This window comes from Nasonia vitripennis, assembly GCF_009193385.2.
Source record: "Nasonia vitripennis strain AsymCx chromosome 3 unlocalized genomic scaffold, Nvit_psr_1.1 chr3_random0005, whole genome shotgun sequence".
Classification (NCBI taxonomy): Eukaryota; Metazoa; Arthropoda; class Insecta; order Hymenoptera; family Pteromalidae; genus Nasonia; species Nasonia vitripennis.
The window spans coordinates 1,055,457-1,072,348 of NW_022279624.1; positions in this window are offsets into that span (position 1 = coordinate 1,055,457).

Genomic DNA, 16,892 nt, shown 5'->3' on the forward strand with positions numbered 1-16,892 from the left:
AGTTGTCAAAAAGGAATTAGAAACATGAATTTCGATCTTTGCCGCCTAAGTTCTCGGCTTACACACCTATTATCCATTTTAGTACGATGATTTATTACTACTAGTAGTATAAGAAATAATTACAGCAAGTTTGGTTGAAATCGAAGGTTGGGAATCTGGATAACTGGGCGCTAGTAGTTGTCAAGAAGGAATCTGAATCACGAATATAGATCTTTGTCGACTAAGTTCTCGGCTTACACACCTATTATCCCTTTTAGTACGATGATTTATTACTACTAGTAGTATAAGAAATAATTACAGCAAGTTTGGTTGAAATCGAAGGTTGGGAATCTGGACAACTGGGCGCTAGTAGTTGTCAAGAAGGAATCTGAATCACGAATATAGATCTTTGTCGACTAAGTTCTCGGCTTACACACCTATTCTCCCTTTTTTGCGATTGTTTATTACTACTAGTAGTATAAGAAATAATTGCAGCAAGTTTGGTTGAAATCGAAGGTTGGGAAGCTGGATAACTGGGCGCTAGTAGTTGTCAAGAAGGAATTAGAATCACGAATATAGATCTTTGTCGTCTAAGTTCTTGGCTTACCCACCTATTATCCCTTCTATTGCGATGGTTTATTTCTACTAGTAGTATAAGTAATAATTACAGCAAGTTTGGTTAAAATCGAAGGTGGGGAATCTGGACTACTGGGCGCTAATATTTGTCAAGAAGGAATCTGAATCACGAATATAGATCTTTGTCGACTATGTTCTCGGCTTACCCACCTATTATCCCTTCTATTGCGATGGTTTATTTCTACTAGTGGTATAAGAAACAATTGCAGCAAGTTTGGTTATGATCGAAGGTGGGGAATCTTGATAACTAGGCGCTAGTAGTTGTCAAAAAGGAATTAGAATCATGAATTTCGATCTTTGCCGCCTAAGTTCTCGGCTTACACACCTATTATCCCTTTTAGTACGATGATTTATTACTACTAGTAGTATAAGAAATAATTGCAGCAAGTTTGGTTGAAATCGAAGGTTGGGAATCTGGATAACTGGGCGCTAGTAGTTGTCAAGAAGGAATTAGAATCACGAATATAGATCTATGTCGACTAAGTTCTCGGCTTCCCACCTATTATCCCTTCTATTGCGATGGTTTATTTCTACTAGTAGTATAAGAAATAATTACAGCAAGTTTCGTTAAAATCGAAGGTGGGGAATCTGGACAACTGGGCGCTAGTATTTGTCAAGAAGGAATCTGAATCACGAATATAGATCTTTGTCGACTATGTTCTCGGCTTACCCACCTATTATCCCTTCTATTGCGATGGTTTATTTCTACTAGTGGTATAAGAAACAATTGCAGCAAGTTTGGTTATGATCGAAGGTGGGGAATCTTGATAACTAGGCGCTAGTAGTTGTCAAGAAGGAATCTGAATCACGAATATAGATCTTTGTCGACTAAGTTCTCGGCTTACACACCTATTATCCCTTTTAGTACGATGATTTATTACTACTAGTAGTATAAGAAATAATTACAGCTAGTTTGGTTGAAATCGAAGGTTGGGAATCTGGACAACTGGGCGCTAGTAGTAGTCAAGAAGGAATCTGAATCACGAATATAGATCTTTGTCGACTAAGTTCTCGGCTTACACACCTATTCTCCCTTTTTGGCGATTGTTTATTATTACTAGTAGTATAAGAAACAATTACAACAAGTTTGGTTATGATCAAAGGTGGGGAATCTTGATAACTGGGCGATAGTAGTTGTCAAAAAGGAATTAGAAACATGAATTTCGATCTTTGTCGCCTAAGTTCTAGGCTTACACACCTATTCTCCCTTTTTGTACGATGATTTATTACTACTAGTAGTATAAGAAATAATTACAGCAAGTTTGGTTGAAATCGAAGGTTTGGAATCTGGATAACTGGGCGCTAGTAGTTGTCAAGAAGGAATCTGAATCACGAATATAGATCTTTGTCGACTAAGTTCTCGGCTTACACACCTATTCTCCCTTTTTTGCGATTGTTTATTATTACTAGTAGTATAAGAAATAATTACAGCAAGTTTGGTTGAAATCAAAGGTTTGGAATCTGGATAACTGGGAACTAGTAGTTGTCAAGAAGGAATTTGAATCACGAATTTCGATCTTTGTCGACTATGTTCTCGGCTTACCCACCTATTATTCCTTCAATTGCGATGGTTTATTTCTACTAGTGGTATAAGAAACAATTGCAGCAAGTTTGGTTATGATCGAAGGTGGGGAATCTTGATAACTGGGCGATAGTAGTTGTCAAAAAGGAATTAGAATCATGAATTTCGATCTTTGTCGACTAAGTTCTCGGCTTACACACCTATTCTCCCTTTTTTGCGATTGTTTATTATTACTAGTAGTATAAGAAACAATTACAACAAGTTTGGTTATGATCGAAGGTGGGGAATCTTGATAACTTGGCGATAGTAGTTGTCAAAAAGGAATTAGAAACATGAATTTCGATCTTTGCCGCCTAAGTTCTCGGCTTACACACCTATTATCCATTTTAGTACGATGATTTATTACTACTAGTAGTATAAGAAATAATTACAGCAAGTTTGGTTGAAATCGAAGGTTGGGAATCTGGATAACTGGGCGCTAGTAGTTGTCAAGAAGGAATCTGAATCACGAATATAGATCTTTGTCGACTAAGTTCTCGGCTTACACACCTATTATCCCTTTTAGTACGATGATTTATTACTACTAGTAGTATAAGAAATAATTACAGCAAGTTTGGTTGAAATCGAAGGTTGGGAATCTGGACAACTGGGCGCTAGTAGTTGTCAAGAAGGAATCTGAATCACGAATATAGATCTTTGTCGACTAAGTTCTCGGCTTACACACCTATTCTCCCTTTTTGGCGATTGTTTATTATTACTAGTAGTATAAGAAACAATTACAACAAGTTTGGTTATGATCGAAGGTGGGGAATCTTGATAACTAGGCGCTAGTAGTTCTCAAAAAGGAATTAGAATCATGAATTTCGATCTTTGCCGCCTAAGTTCTCGGCTAACACACCTATTATCCCTTTTAGTACGATGATTTATTACTACTACTAGTATAAGCAATAATTACAGCAAGTTTGGTTGAAATCGAAGGTTGGGAATCTGGATAACTGGGCGCTAGTAGTTGTCAAGAAGATCTGAATCACGAATATAGATCTTTGTCGACTATGTTCTCGGCTTACCCACCTATTATTCCTTCAATTGCGATGGTTTATTTCTACTAGTGGTATAAGAAACAATTGCAGCAAGTTTGGTTATGATCGAAGGTGGGGAATCTTGATAACTGGGCGATAGTAGTTGTCAAAAAGGAATTAGAATCATGAATTTCGATCTTTGCCGCCTAAGTTCTCGGCTTACACACCTATTATCCCTTTTAGTACGATGATTTATTACTACTAGTAGTATAAGCAATAATTACAGCAAGTTTGGTTGAAATCGAAGGTTGGGAATCTGGATAACTGGGCGCTAATAGTTGTCAAGAAGGAATTAGAATCACGAATATAGATCTTTGTCGACTAAGTTCTCGGCTTACCCACCTATTATCCCTTCTATTGCGATGGGTTATTTCTAGTAGTAGTATAAGAAATAATTACAGCAAGTTCGTTTAAAATCGAAGGTGGGGAATCTTGATAACTGGGCGCTAGTATTTGTCAGGAAGGAATTAGGATCACGAATATAGATCTTTGTCGACTAAGTTCTCGGCTTACCCACCTATAGTAGTAGTATAAGAAACAATTACAGCAAGGTTGGTTATGATCGAAGGTAAGGAACTTTATCTAGAGGGCGCTAGAAGATGTGAGAACCGCGGATTTCGAACTTTCCATTTTTTTGCGATGGTTTATTATTACTAGTAGTATCATGAACAATTACAGCAAGTTCGTTTAAAATCGAAGGTGGGGAACCTTGATAACTGGGCGCTAGTAGTTGTCAAGAAGGAATTAGAATCACGAATATAGATCTTTGTCGACTAAGTTCTCGGCTTACCCACCTATTATCCCTTCTATTGCGATGGTTTATTTCTACTAGTAGTATAAGAAATAATTACAGCAAGTTTGGTTGAAATCGAAGGTTGGGAATCTGGACAACTGGGCGCTAGTAGTTGTCAAGAAGGAATCTGAATCACGAATATAGATCTTTGTCGACTAAGTTCTCGGCTTACACACCTATTATCCCTTTTAGTACGATGATTTATTACTACTAGTAGTATTAGAAATAATTGCATCAAGTTTGGTTGAAATCGAAGGTTGGGAATCTGGATAACTGGGCGCTAGTAGTTGTCAAGTAGGAATTAGAATCACGAATATAGATCTTTGTCGACTAAGTTCTCGGCTTACCCACCTATTATCCCTTCTATTGCGATGGTTTATTTCTACTAGTAGTATAAGAAATAATTACAGCAAGTTTGGTTGAAATCGAAGGTTGGGAATCTGGACAACTGGGCGCTAGTAGTTGTCAAGAAGGAATCTGAATCACGAATATAGATCTTTGTCGACTAAGTTCTCGGCTTACACACCTATTCTCCCTTTTTTGCGATTGTTTATTATTACTAGTAGTATAAGAAATAATTACAGCAAGTTTGGTTGAAATCAAAGGTTTGGAATCTGGATAACTGGGAACTAGTAGTTGTCAAGAAGGAATTTGAATCACGAATTTCGATCTTTGCCGCCTAAGTTCTCGGCTTACACACCTATTATCCCTTTTAGTACGATGATTTATTACTACTAGTAGTATAAGAAATAATTGCAGCAAGTTTGGTTGAAATCGAAGGTTGGGAATCTGGATAACTGGGCGCTAGTAGTTGTCAAGAAGGAATTAGAATCACGAATATAGATCTTTGTCGACTAAGTTCTCGGCTTACCCACCTATTATCCCTTCTATTGCGATGGTTTATTTCTACTAGTAGTATAAGAAATAATTACAGCAAGTTTGGTTGAAATCGAAGGTTGGGAATCTGGACAACTGGGCGCTAGTAGTTGTCAAGAAGGAATCTGAATCACGAATATAGATCTTTGTCGACTAAGTTCTCGGCTTACACACCTATTATCCCTTTTAGTACGATGATTTATTACTACTAGTAGTATAAGAAATAATTACAGCAAGTTTGGTTGAAATCGAAGGTTGGGAATCTGGACAACTGGGCGCTAGTAGTTGTCAAGAAGGAATCTGAATCACGAATATAGATCTTTGTCGACTAAGTTCTCGGCTTACACACCTATTATCCCTTTTAGTACGATGATTTATTACTACTAGTAGTATAAGAAATAATTACAGCAAGTTTGGTTGAAATCGAAGGTTGGGAATCTGGACAACTGGGCGCTAGTAGTTGTCAAGAAGGAATTAGAATCACGAATATAGATCTTTGTCGACTAAGTTCTCGGCTTACACACCTATTCTCCCTTTTTTGCGATTGTTTATGATTACTAGTGGTATAAGAAACAATTGCAGCAAGTTTGGTTATGATCGAAGGTGGGGAATCTTGATAACTGGGCGATAGTAGTTGTCAAAAAGGAATTAGAAACATGAATTTCGATCTTTGCCGCCTAAGTTCTCGGCTTACACACCTATTATCCCTTCTATTGCGATGGTTTATTTCTACTAGTAGTATAAGTAATAATTACAGCAAGTTTGGTTATAATCGAAGGTGGGGAATCTGGACTACTGGGCGCTAGTATTTGTCAAGAAGGAATCTGAATCACGAATATAGATCTTTGTCGACTATGTTCTCGGCTTACCCACCTATTATCCCTTCTTTTGCGATGGTTTATTTCTACTATTGGTATAAGAAACAATTGCAGCAAGTTTGGTTATGATCGAAGGTGGGGAATCTTGATAACTAGGCGCTAGTAGTTGTCAAAAAGGAATTAGAATCATGAATTTCGATCTTTGCCGCCTAAGTTCTCGGCTTACACACCTATTATCCCTTTTAGTACGATGATTTATTACTACTAGTAGTATAAGAAATAATTGCAGCAAGTTTGGTTGAAATCGAAGGTTGGGAATCTGGATAACTGGGCGCTAGTAGTTGTCAAGAAGGAATTAGAATCACGAATATAGATCTATGTCGACTAAGTTCTCGGCTTCCCACCTATTATCCCTTCTATTGCGATGGTTTATTTCTACTAGTAGTATAAGAAATAATTACAGCAAGTTTCGTTAAAATCGAAGGTGGGGAATCTGGACAACTGGGCGCTAGTATTTGTCAAGAAGGAATCTGAATCACGAATATAGATCTTTGTCGACTATGTTCTCGGCTTACCCACCTATTATCCCTTCTATTGCGATGGTTTATTTCTACTAGTGGTATAAGAAACAATTGCAGCAAGTTTGGTTATGATCGAAGGTGGGGAATTTGATAACTAGGCGCTAGTAGTTGTCAAGAAGGAATCTGAATCACGAATATAGATCTTTGTCGACTAAGTTCTCGGCTTACACACCTATTATCCCTTTTAGTACGATGATTTATTACTACTAGTAGTATAAGAAATAATTACAGCTAGTTTGGTTGAAATCGAAGGTTGGGAATCTGGACAACTGGGCGCTAGTAGTAGTCAAGAAGGAATCTGAATCACGAATATAGATCTTTGTCGACTAAGTTCTCGGCTTACACACCTATTCTCCCTTTTTGGCGATTGTTTATTATTACTAGTAGTATAAGAAACAATTACAACAAGTTTGGTTATGATCAAAGGTGGGGAATCTTGATAACTGGGCGATAGTAGTTGTCAAAAAGGAATTAGAAACATGAATTTCGATCTTTGCCGCCTAAGTTCTCGGCTTACACACCTATTATCCATTTTAGTACGATGATTTATTACTACTAGTAGTATAAGAAATAATTACAGCAAGTTTGGTTGAAATCGAAGGTTGGGAATCTGGATAACTGGGCGCTAGTAGTTGTCAAGAAGGAATTAGAATCACGAATATAGATCTTTGTCGACTAAGTTCTCGGCTTCCCACCTATTATCCCTTCTATTGCGATGGTTTATTTCTACTAGTAGTATAAGAAATAATTACAGCAAGTTTGGTTGAAATCGAAGGTTGGGAATCTGGACAACGGGGCGCTAGTAGTTGTCAAGATGGAATCTGAATCACGAATATAGATCTTTGTCGACTAAGTTCTCGGCTTACACACCTATTATCCCTTTTAGTACGATGATTTATTACTACTAGTAGTATAAGAAATAATTACAGCAAGTTTGGTTGAAATCGAAGGTTGGGAATCTGGACAACTGGGCGCTAGTAGTTGTCAAGAAGGAATCTGAATCACGAATATAGATCTTTGTCGACTAAGTTCTCGGCTTACACACCTATTCTCCCTTTTTGGCGATTGTTTATTATTACTAGTAGTATAAGAAACAATTACAACAAGTTTGGTTATGATCAAAGGTGGGGAATCTTGATAACTGGGCGATAGTAGTTGTCAAAAAGGAATTAGAAACATGAATTTCGATCTTTGCCGCCTAAGTTCTCGGCTTACACACCTATTATCCATTTTAGTACGATGATTTATTACTACTAGTAGTATAAGAAATAATTACAGCAAGTTTGGTTGAAATCGAAGGTTGGGAATCTGGATAACTGGGCGCTAGTAGTTGTCAAGAAGGAATTAGAATCACGAATATAGATCTTTGTCGACTAAGTTCTCGGCTTCCCACCTATTATCCCTTCTATTGCGATGGTTTATTTCTACTAGTAGTATAAGAAATAATTACAGCAAGTTTGGTTGAAATCGAAGGTTGGGAATCTGGACAACTGGGCGCTAGTAGTTGTCAAGAAGGAATCTGAATCACGAATATAGATCTTTGTCGACTAAGTTCTCGGCTTACACACCTATTATCCCTTTTAGTACGATGATTTATTACTACTAGTAGTATAAGAAATAATTACAGCAAGTTTGGTTGAAATCGAAGGTTGGGAATCTGGACAACTGGGCGCTAGTAGTTGTCAAGAAGGAATCTGAATCACGAATATAGATCTTTGTCGACTAAGTTCTCGGCTTACACACCTATTCTCCCTTTTTGGCGATTGTTTATTATTACTAGTAGTATAAGAAACAATTACAACAAGTTTGGTTATGATCGAAGGTGGGGAATCTTGATAACTAGGCGCTAGTAGTTCTCAAAAAGGAATTAGAATCATGAATTTCGATCTTTGCCGCCTAAGTTCTCGGCTAACACACCTATTATGCCTTTTAGTACGATGATTTATTACTACTAGTAGTATAAGCAATAATTACAGCAAGTTTGGTTGAAATCGAAGGTTGGGAATCTGGATAACTGGGCGCTAGTAGTTGTCAAGAAGATCTGAATCACGAATATAGATCTTTGTCGACTATGTTCTCGGCTTACCCACCTATTATTCCTTCAATTGCGATGGTTTATTTCTACTAGTGGTATAAGAAACAATTGCAGCAAGTTTGGTTATGATCGAAGGTGGGGAATCTTGATAACTGGGCGATAGTAGTTGTCAAGAAGGAATCTGAATCACGAATATAGATCTTTGTCGACTAAGTTCTCGGCTTACACACCTATTATCCCTTTTAGTACGATGATTTATTACTACTAGTAGTATAAGAAATAATTACAGCAAGTTTGGTTGAAATCGAAGGTTGGGAATCTGGACAACTGGGCGCTAGTAGTTGTCAAGAAGATCTGAATCACGAATATAGATCTTTGTCGACTATGTTCTCGGCTTACCCACCTATTATTCCTTCAATTGCGATGGTTTATTTCTACTAGTGGTATAAGAAACAATTGCAGCAAGTTTGGTTATGATCGAAGGTGGGGAATCTTGATAACTGGGCGATAGTAGTTGTCAAAAAGGAATTAGAATCATGAATTTCGATCTTTGCCGCCTAAGTTCTCGGCTTACACACCTATTATCCCTTTTAGTACGATGATTTATTACTACTAGTAGTATAAGCAATAATTACAGCACGTTTGGTTGAAATCGAAGGTTGGGAATCTGGATAACTGGGCGCTAGTATTTGTCAGGAAGGAATTAGGATCACGAATATAGATCTTTGACGACTAAGTTCTCGGCTTACCCACCTATAGTAGTAGTATAAGAAACAATTACAGCAAGGTTGGTTATGATCGAAGGTAAGGAACTTTATCTAGAGGGCGCTAGAAGATGTGAGAACCGCGGATTTCGAACTTTCCATTTTTTTGCGATGGTTTATTATTACTAGTAGTATCATGAACAATTACAGCAAGTTCGTTTAAAATCGAAGGTGGGGAACCTTGATAACTGGGCGCTAGTAGTTGTCAAGAAGGAATTAGAATCACGAATATAGATCTTTGTCGACTAAGTTCTCGGCTTACCCACCTATTATCCCTTCTATTGCGATGGTTTATTTCTACTAGTAGTATAAGAAATAATTACAGCAAGTTTGGTTGAAATCGAAGGTTGGGAATCTGGACAACTGGGCGCTAGTAGTTGTCAAGAAGGAATCTGAATCACGAATATAGATCTTTGTCGACTAAGTTCTCGGCTTACACACCTATTATCCCTTTTAGTACGATGATTTATTACTACTAGTAGTATAAGAAATAATTGCAGCAAGTTTGGTTGAAATCGAAGGTTGGGAATCTGGATAACTGGGCGCTAGTAGTTGTCAAGTAGGAATTAGAATCACGAATATAGATCTTTGTCGACTAAGTTCTCGGCTTACCCACCTATTATCCCTTCTATTGCGATGGTTTATTTCTACTAGTAGTATAAGAAATAATTACAGCAAGTTTGGTTGAAATCGAAGGTTGGGAATCTGGACAACTGGGAACTAGTAGTTGTCAAGAAGGAATTTGAATCACGAATTTCGATCTTTGCCGCCTAAGTTCTCGGCTTACACACCTATTATCCCTTTTAGTACGATGATTTATTACTACTAGTAGTATAAGAAATAATTGCAGCAAGTTTGGTTGAAATCGAAGGTTGGGAATCTGGATAACTGGGCGCTAGTAGTTGTCAAGAAGGAATTAGAATCACGAATATAGATCTTTGTCGACTAAGTTCTCGGCTTACCCACCTATTATCCCTTCTATTGCGATGGTTTATTTCTACTAGTAGTATAAGAAATAATTACAGCAAGTTTGGTTGAAATCGAAGGTTGGGAATCTGGACAACTGGGCGCTAGTAGTTGTCAAGAAGGAATCTGAATCACGAATATAGATCTTTGTCGACTAAGTTCTCGGCTTACACACCTATTATCCCTTTTAGTACGATGATTTATTACTACTAGTAGTATAAGAAATAATTACAGCAAGTTTGGTTGAAATCGAAGGTTGGGAATCTGGACAACTGGGCGCTAGTAGTTGTCAAGAAGGAATCTGAATCACGAATATAGATCTTTGTCGACTAAGTTCTCGGCTTACACACCTATTCTCCCTTTTTTGCGATTGTTTATGATTACTAGTGGTATAAGAAACAATTGCAGCAAGTTTGGTTATGATCGAAGGTGGGGAATCTTGATAACTGGGCGATAGTAGTTGTCAAAAAGGAATTAGAAACATGAATTTCGATCTTTGCCGCCTAAGTTCACGGCTTACACACCTATTATCCCTTTTAGTACGATGATTTATTACTACTAGTAGTATAAGAAATAATTGCAGCAAGTTTGGTTGAAATCGAAGGTTGGGAAGCTGGATAACTGGGCGCTAGTAGTTGTCAAGAAGGAATTAGAATCACGAATATAGATCTTTGTCGTCTAAGTTCTTGGCTTACCCACCTATTATCCCTTCTATTGCGATGGTTTATTTCTACTAGTAGTATAAGTAATAATTACAGCAAGTTTGGTTATAATCGAAGGTGGGGAATCTGGACTACTGGGTGCTAGTATTTGTCAAGAAGGAATCTGAATCACGAATATAGATCTTTGTCGACTATGTTCTCGGCTTACCCACCTATTATCCCTTCTATTGCGATGGTTTATTTCTACTAGTGGTATAAGAAACAATTGCAGCAAGTTTGGTTATGATCGAAGGTGGGGAATCTTGATAACTAGGCGCTAGTAGTTGTCAAAAAGGAATTAGAATCATGAATTTCGATCTTTGCCGCCTAAGTTCTCGGCTTACACACCTATTATCCCTTTTAGTACGATGATTTATTACTACTAGTAGTATAAGAAATAATTGCAGCATGTTTGGTTGAAATCGAAGGTTGGGAATCTGGATAACTGGGCGCTAGTAGTTGTCAAGAAGGAATTAGAATCACGAATATAGATCTATGTCGACTAAGTTCTCGGCTTCCCACCTATTATCCCTTCTATTGCGATGGTTTATTTCTACTAGTAGTATAAGAAATAATTACAGCAAGTTTCGTTAAAATCGAAGGTGGGGAATCTGGACAACTGGGCGCTAGTATTTGTCAAGAAGGAATCTGAATCACAAATATAGATCTTTGTCGACTATGTTCTCGGCTTACCCACCTATTATCCCTTCTATTGCGATGGTTTATTTCTACTAGTGGTATAAGAAACAATTGCAGCAAGTTTGGTTATGATCGAAGGTGGGGAATCTTGATAACTAGGCGCTAGTATTTGTCAAGAAGGAATCTGAATCACGAATATAGATCTTTGTCGACTTCAGTTCTCGGCTTACACACCTATTATCCCTTTTAGTACGATGATTTATTACTACTAGTAGTATAAGAAATAATTACAGCTAGTTTGGTTGAAATCGAAGGTTGGGAATCTGGACAACTGGGCGCTAGTAGTAGTCAAGAAGGAATCTGAATCACGAATATAGATCTTTGTCGACTAAGTTCTCGGCTTACACACCTATTCTCCCTTTTTGGCGATTGTTTATTATTACTAGTAGTATAAGAAACAATTACAACAAGTTTGGTTATGATCAAAGGTGGGGAATCTTGATAACTGGGCGATAGTAGTTGTCAAAAAGGAATTAGAAACATGAATTTCGATCTTTGTCGCCTAAGTTCTAGGCTTACACACCTATTCTCCCTTTTTGTACGATGATTTATTACTACTAGTAGTATAAGAAATAATTACAGCAAGTTTGGTTGAAATCGAAGGTTTGGAATCTGGATAACTGGGCGCTAGTAGTTGTCAAGAAGGAATCTGAATCACGAATATAGATCTTTGTCGACTAAGTTCTCGGCTTACACACCTATTCTCCCTTTTTTGCGATTGTTTATTATTACTAGTAGTATAAGAAATAATTACAGCAAGTTTGGTTGAAATCAAAGGTTTGGAATCTGGATAACTGGGAACTAGTAGTTGTCAAGAAGGAATTTGAATCACGAATTTCGATCTTTGTCGACTATGTTCTCGGCTTACCCACCTATTATTCCTTCAATTGCGATGGTTTATTTCTACTAGTGGTATAAGAAACAATTGCAGCAAGTTTGGTTATGATCGAAGGTGGGGAATCTTGATAACTGGGCGATAGTAGTTGTCAAAAAGGAATTAGAATCATGAATTTCGATCTTTGCCGCCTAAGTTCTCGGCTTACACACCTATTATCCCTTTTAGTACGATGATTTATTACTACTAGTAGTATAAGCAATAATTACAGCAAGTTTGGTTGAAATCGAAGGTTGGGAATCTGGATAACTGGGCGCTAATAGTTGTCAAGAAGGAATTAGAATCACGAATATAGATCTTTGTCGACTAAGTTCTCGGCTTACCCACCTATTATCCCTTCAATTGCGATGGTTTATTTCTACTAGTGGTATAAGAAACAATTGCAGCAAGTTTGGTTATGATCGAAGGTGGGGAATCTTGATAACTGGGCGATAGTAGTTGTCAAGAAGGAATTAGGATCACGAATATAGATCTTTGTCGACTAAGTTCTCGGCTTACCCACCTATAGTAGTAGTATAAGAAACAATTACAGCAAGGTTGGTTATGATCGAAGGTAAGGAACTTTATCTAGAGGGCGCTAGAAGATGTGAGAACCGCGGATTTCGAACTTTCCATTTTTTTGCGATGGTTTATTATTACTAGTAGTATCATGAACAATTACAGCAAGTTCGTTTAAAATCGAAGGTGGGGAACCTTGATAACTGGGCGCTAGTAGTTGTCAAGAAGGAATCTGAATCACGAATATAGATCTTTGTCGACTAAGTTCTCGGCTTACACACCTATTATCCCTTTTAGTACGATGATTTATTACTACTAGTAGTATAAGAAATAATTACAGCAAGTTTGGTTGAAATCGAAGGTTGGGAATCTGGACAACTGGGCGCTAGTAGTTGTCAAGAAGGAATCTGAATCACGAATATAGATCTTTGTCGACTAAGTTCTCGGCTTACACACCTATTCTCCCTTTTTTGCGATTGTTTATGATTACTAGTGGTATAAGAAACAATTGCAGCAAGTTTGGTTATGATCGAAGGTGGGGAATCTTGATAACTGGGCGATAGTAGTTGTCAAAAAGGAATTAGAAACATGAATTTCGATCTTTGCCGCCTAAGTTCACGGCTTACACACCTATTATCCCTTTTAGTACGATGATTTATTACTACTAGTAGTATAAGAAATAATTGCAGCAAGTTTGGTTGAAATCGAAGGTTGGGAAGCTGGATAACTGGGCGCTAGTATTTGTCAAGAAGGAATCTGAATCACGAATATAGATCTTTGTCGTCTAAGTTCTTGGCTTACCCACCTATTATCCCTTCTATTGCGATGGTTTATTTCTACTAGTAGTATAAGTAATAATTACAGCAAGTTTGGTTATAATCGAAGGTGGGGAATCTGGACTACTGGGTGCTAGTATTTGTCAAGAAGGAATCTGAATCACGAATATAGATCTTTGTCGACTATGTTCTCGGCTTACCCACCTATTATCCCTTCTATTGCGATGGTTTATTTCTACTAGTGGTATAAGAAACAATTGCAGCAAGTTTGGTTATGATCGAAGGTGGGGAATCTTGATAACTAGGCGCTAGTAGTTGTCAAAAAGGAATTAGAATCATGAATTTCGATCTTTGCCGCCTAAGTTCTCGGCTTACACACCTATTATCCCTTTTAGTACGATGATTTATTACTACTAGTAGTATAAGAAATAATTGCAGCATGTTTGGTTGAAATCGAAGGTTGGGAATCTGGATAACTGGGCGCTAGTAGTTGTCAAGAAGGAATTAGAATCACGAATATAGATCTATGTCGACTAAGTTCTCGGCTTCCCACCTATTATCCCTTCTATTGCGATGGTTTATTTCTACTAGTAGTATAAGAAATAATTACAGCAAGTTTCGTTAAAATCGAAGGTGGGGAATCTGGACAACTGGGCGCTAGTATTTGTCAAGAAGGAATCTGAATCACAAATATAGATCTTTGTCGACTATGTTCTCGGCTTACCCACCTATTATCCCTTCTATTGCGATGGTTTATTTCTACTAGTGGTATAAGAAACAATTGCAGCAAGTTTGGTTATGATCGAAGGTGGGGAATCTTGATAACTAGGCGCTAGTATTTGTCAAGAAGGAATCTGAATCACGAATATAGATCTTTGTCGACTTCAGTTCTCGGCTTACACACCTATTATCCCTTTTAGTACGATGATTTATTACTACTAGTAGTATAAGAAATAATTACAGCTAGTTTGGTTGAAATCGAAGGTTGGGAATCTGGACAACTGGGCGCTAGTAGTAGTCAAGAAGGAATCTGAATCACGAATATAGATCTTTGTCGACTAAGTTCTCGGCTTACACACCTATTCTCCCTTTTTGGCGATTGTTTATTATTACTAGTAGTATAAGAAACAATTACAACAAGTTTGGTTATGATCAAAGGTGGGGAATCTTGATAACTGGGCGATAGTAGTTGTCAAAAAGGAATTAGAAACATGAATTTCGATCTTTGTCGCCTAAGTTCTAGGCTTACACACCTATTCTCCCTTTTTGTACGATGATTTATTACTACTAGTAGTATAAGAAATAATTACAGCAAGTTTGGTTGAAATCGAAGGTTTGGAATCTGGATAACTGGGCGCTAGTAGTTGTCAAGAAGGAATCTGAATCACGAATATAGATCTTTGTCGACTAAGTTCTCGGCTTACACACCTATTCTCCCTTTTTTGCGATTGTTTATTATTACTAGTAGTATAAGAAATAATTACAGCAAGTTTGGTTGAAATCAAAGGTTTGGAATCTGGATAACTGGGAACTAGTAGTTGTCAAGAAGGAATTTGAATCACGAATTTCGATCTTTGTCGACTATGTTCTCGGCTTACCCACCTATTATTCCTTCAATTGCGATGGTTTATTTCTACTAGTGGTATAAGAAACAATTGCAGCAAGTTTGGTTATGATCGAAGGTGGGGAATCTTGATAACTGGGCGATAGTAGTTGTCAAAAAGGAATTAGAATCATGAATTTCGATCTTTGCCGCCTAAGTTCTCGGCTTACACACCTATTATCCCTTTTAGTACGATGATTTATTACTACTAGTAGTATAAGCAATAATTACAGCAAGTTTGGTTGAAATCGAAGGTTGGGAATCTGGATAACTGGGCGCTAATAGTTGTCAAGAAGGAATTAGAATCACGAATATAGATCTTTGTCGACTAAGTTCTCGGCTTACCCACCTATTATCCCTTCAATTGCGATGGTTTATTTCTACTAGTGGTATAAGAAACAATTGCAGCAAGTTTGGTTATGATCGAAGGTGGGGAATCTTGATAACTGGGCGATAGTAGTTGTCAAGAAGGAATTAGGATCACGAATATAGATCTTTGTCGACTAAGTTCTCGGCTTACCCACCTATAGTAGTAGTATAAGAAACAATTACAGCAAGGTTGGTTATGATCGAAGGTAAGGAACTTTATCTAGAGGGCGCTAGAAGATGTGAGAACCGCGGATTTCGAACTTTCCATTTTTTTGCGATGGTTTATTATTACTAGTAGTATCATGAACAATTACAGCAAGTTCGTTTAAAATCGAAGGTGGGGAACCTTGATAACTGGGCGCTAGTAGTTGTCAAGAAGGAATCTGAATCACGAATATAGATCTTTGTCGACTAAGTTCTCGGCTTACACACCTATTATCCATTTTAGTACGATGATTTATTACTACTAGTAGTATAAGAAATAATTACAGCAAGTTTGGTTGAAATCGAAGGTTGGGAATCTGGATAACTGGGCGCTAGTAGTTGTCAAGAAGGAATTGAATCACGAATATAGATCTTTGTCGACTAAGTTCTCGGCTTACCACCTATTATCCCTTTATTGCGATGGTTTATTTCTACTAGTGGTATAAGAAATAATTACAGCAAGTTTGGTTATGATCGAAGGTTGGGAATCTGGAAACTGGGCGATAGTAGTTGTCAAAAGGAATTGAATCACGAATTTAGATCTTTGCCGACTAAGTTCTCGGCTTACACACCTATTATCCTTTTAGTACGATGATTTATTACTACTAGTAGTATAAGAAATAATTGCAGCAAGTTTGGTTGAAATCGAAGGTTGGGAAGCTGGAAACTGGGCGCTAGTAGTTGTCAAGAAGGAATCTGAATCACGAATATAGATCTTTGTCGTCTAAGTTCTTGGCTTACCCACCTATTATCCCTTCTATTGCGATGGTTTATTTCTACTAGTAGTATAAGTAATAATTACAGCAAGTTTGGTTATAATCGAAGGTGGGGAATCTGGATACTGGGCGCTAGTAGTTGTCAAGAAGGAATTGAATCACGAATATAGATCTTTGTCGACTAAGTTCTCGGCTTACCCACCTATTATCCCTTCTATTGCGATGGGTTATTTCTAGTAGTAGTATAAGAAATAATTACAGCAAGTTCGTTTAAAATCGAAGGTGGGGAATCTTGATAACTGGGCGCTAGTATTTGTCAAGAAGGAATTAGAATCACGAATATAGATCTTTGTCGACTAAGTTCTCGGCTTACACAGCTATT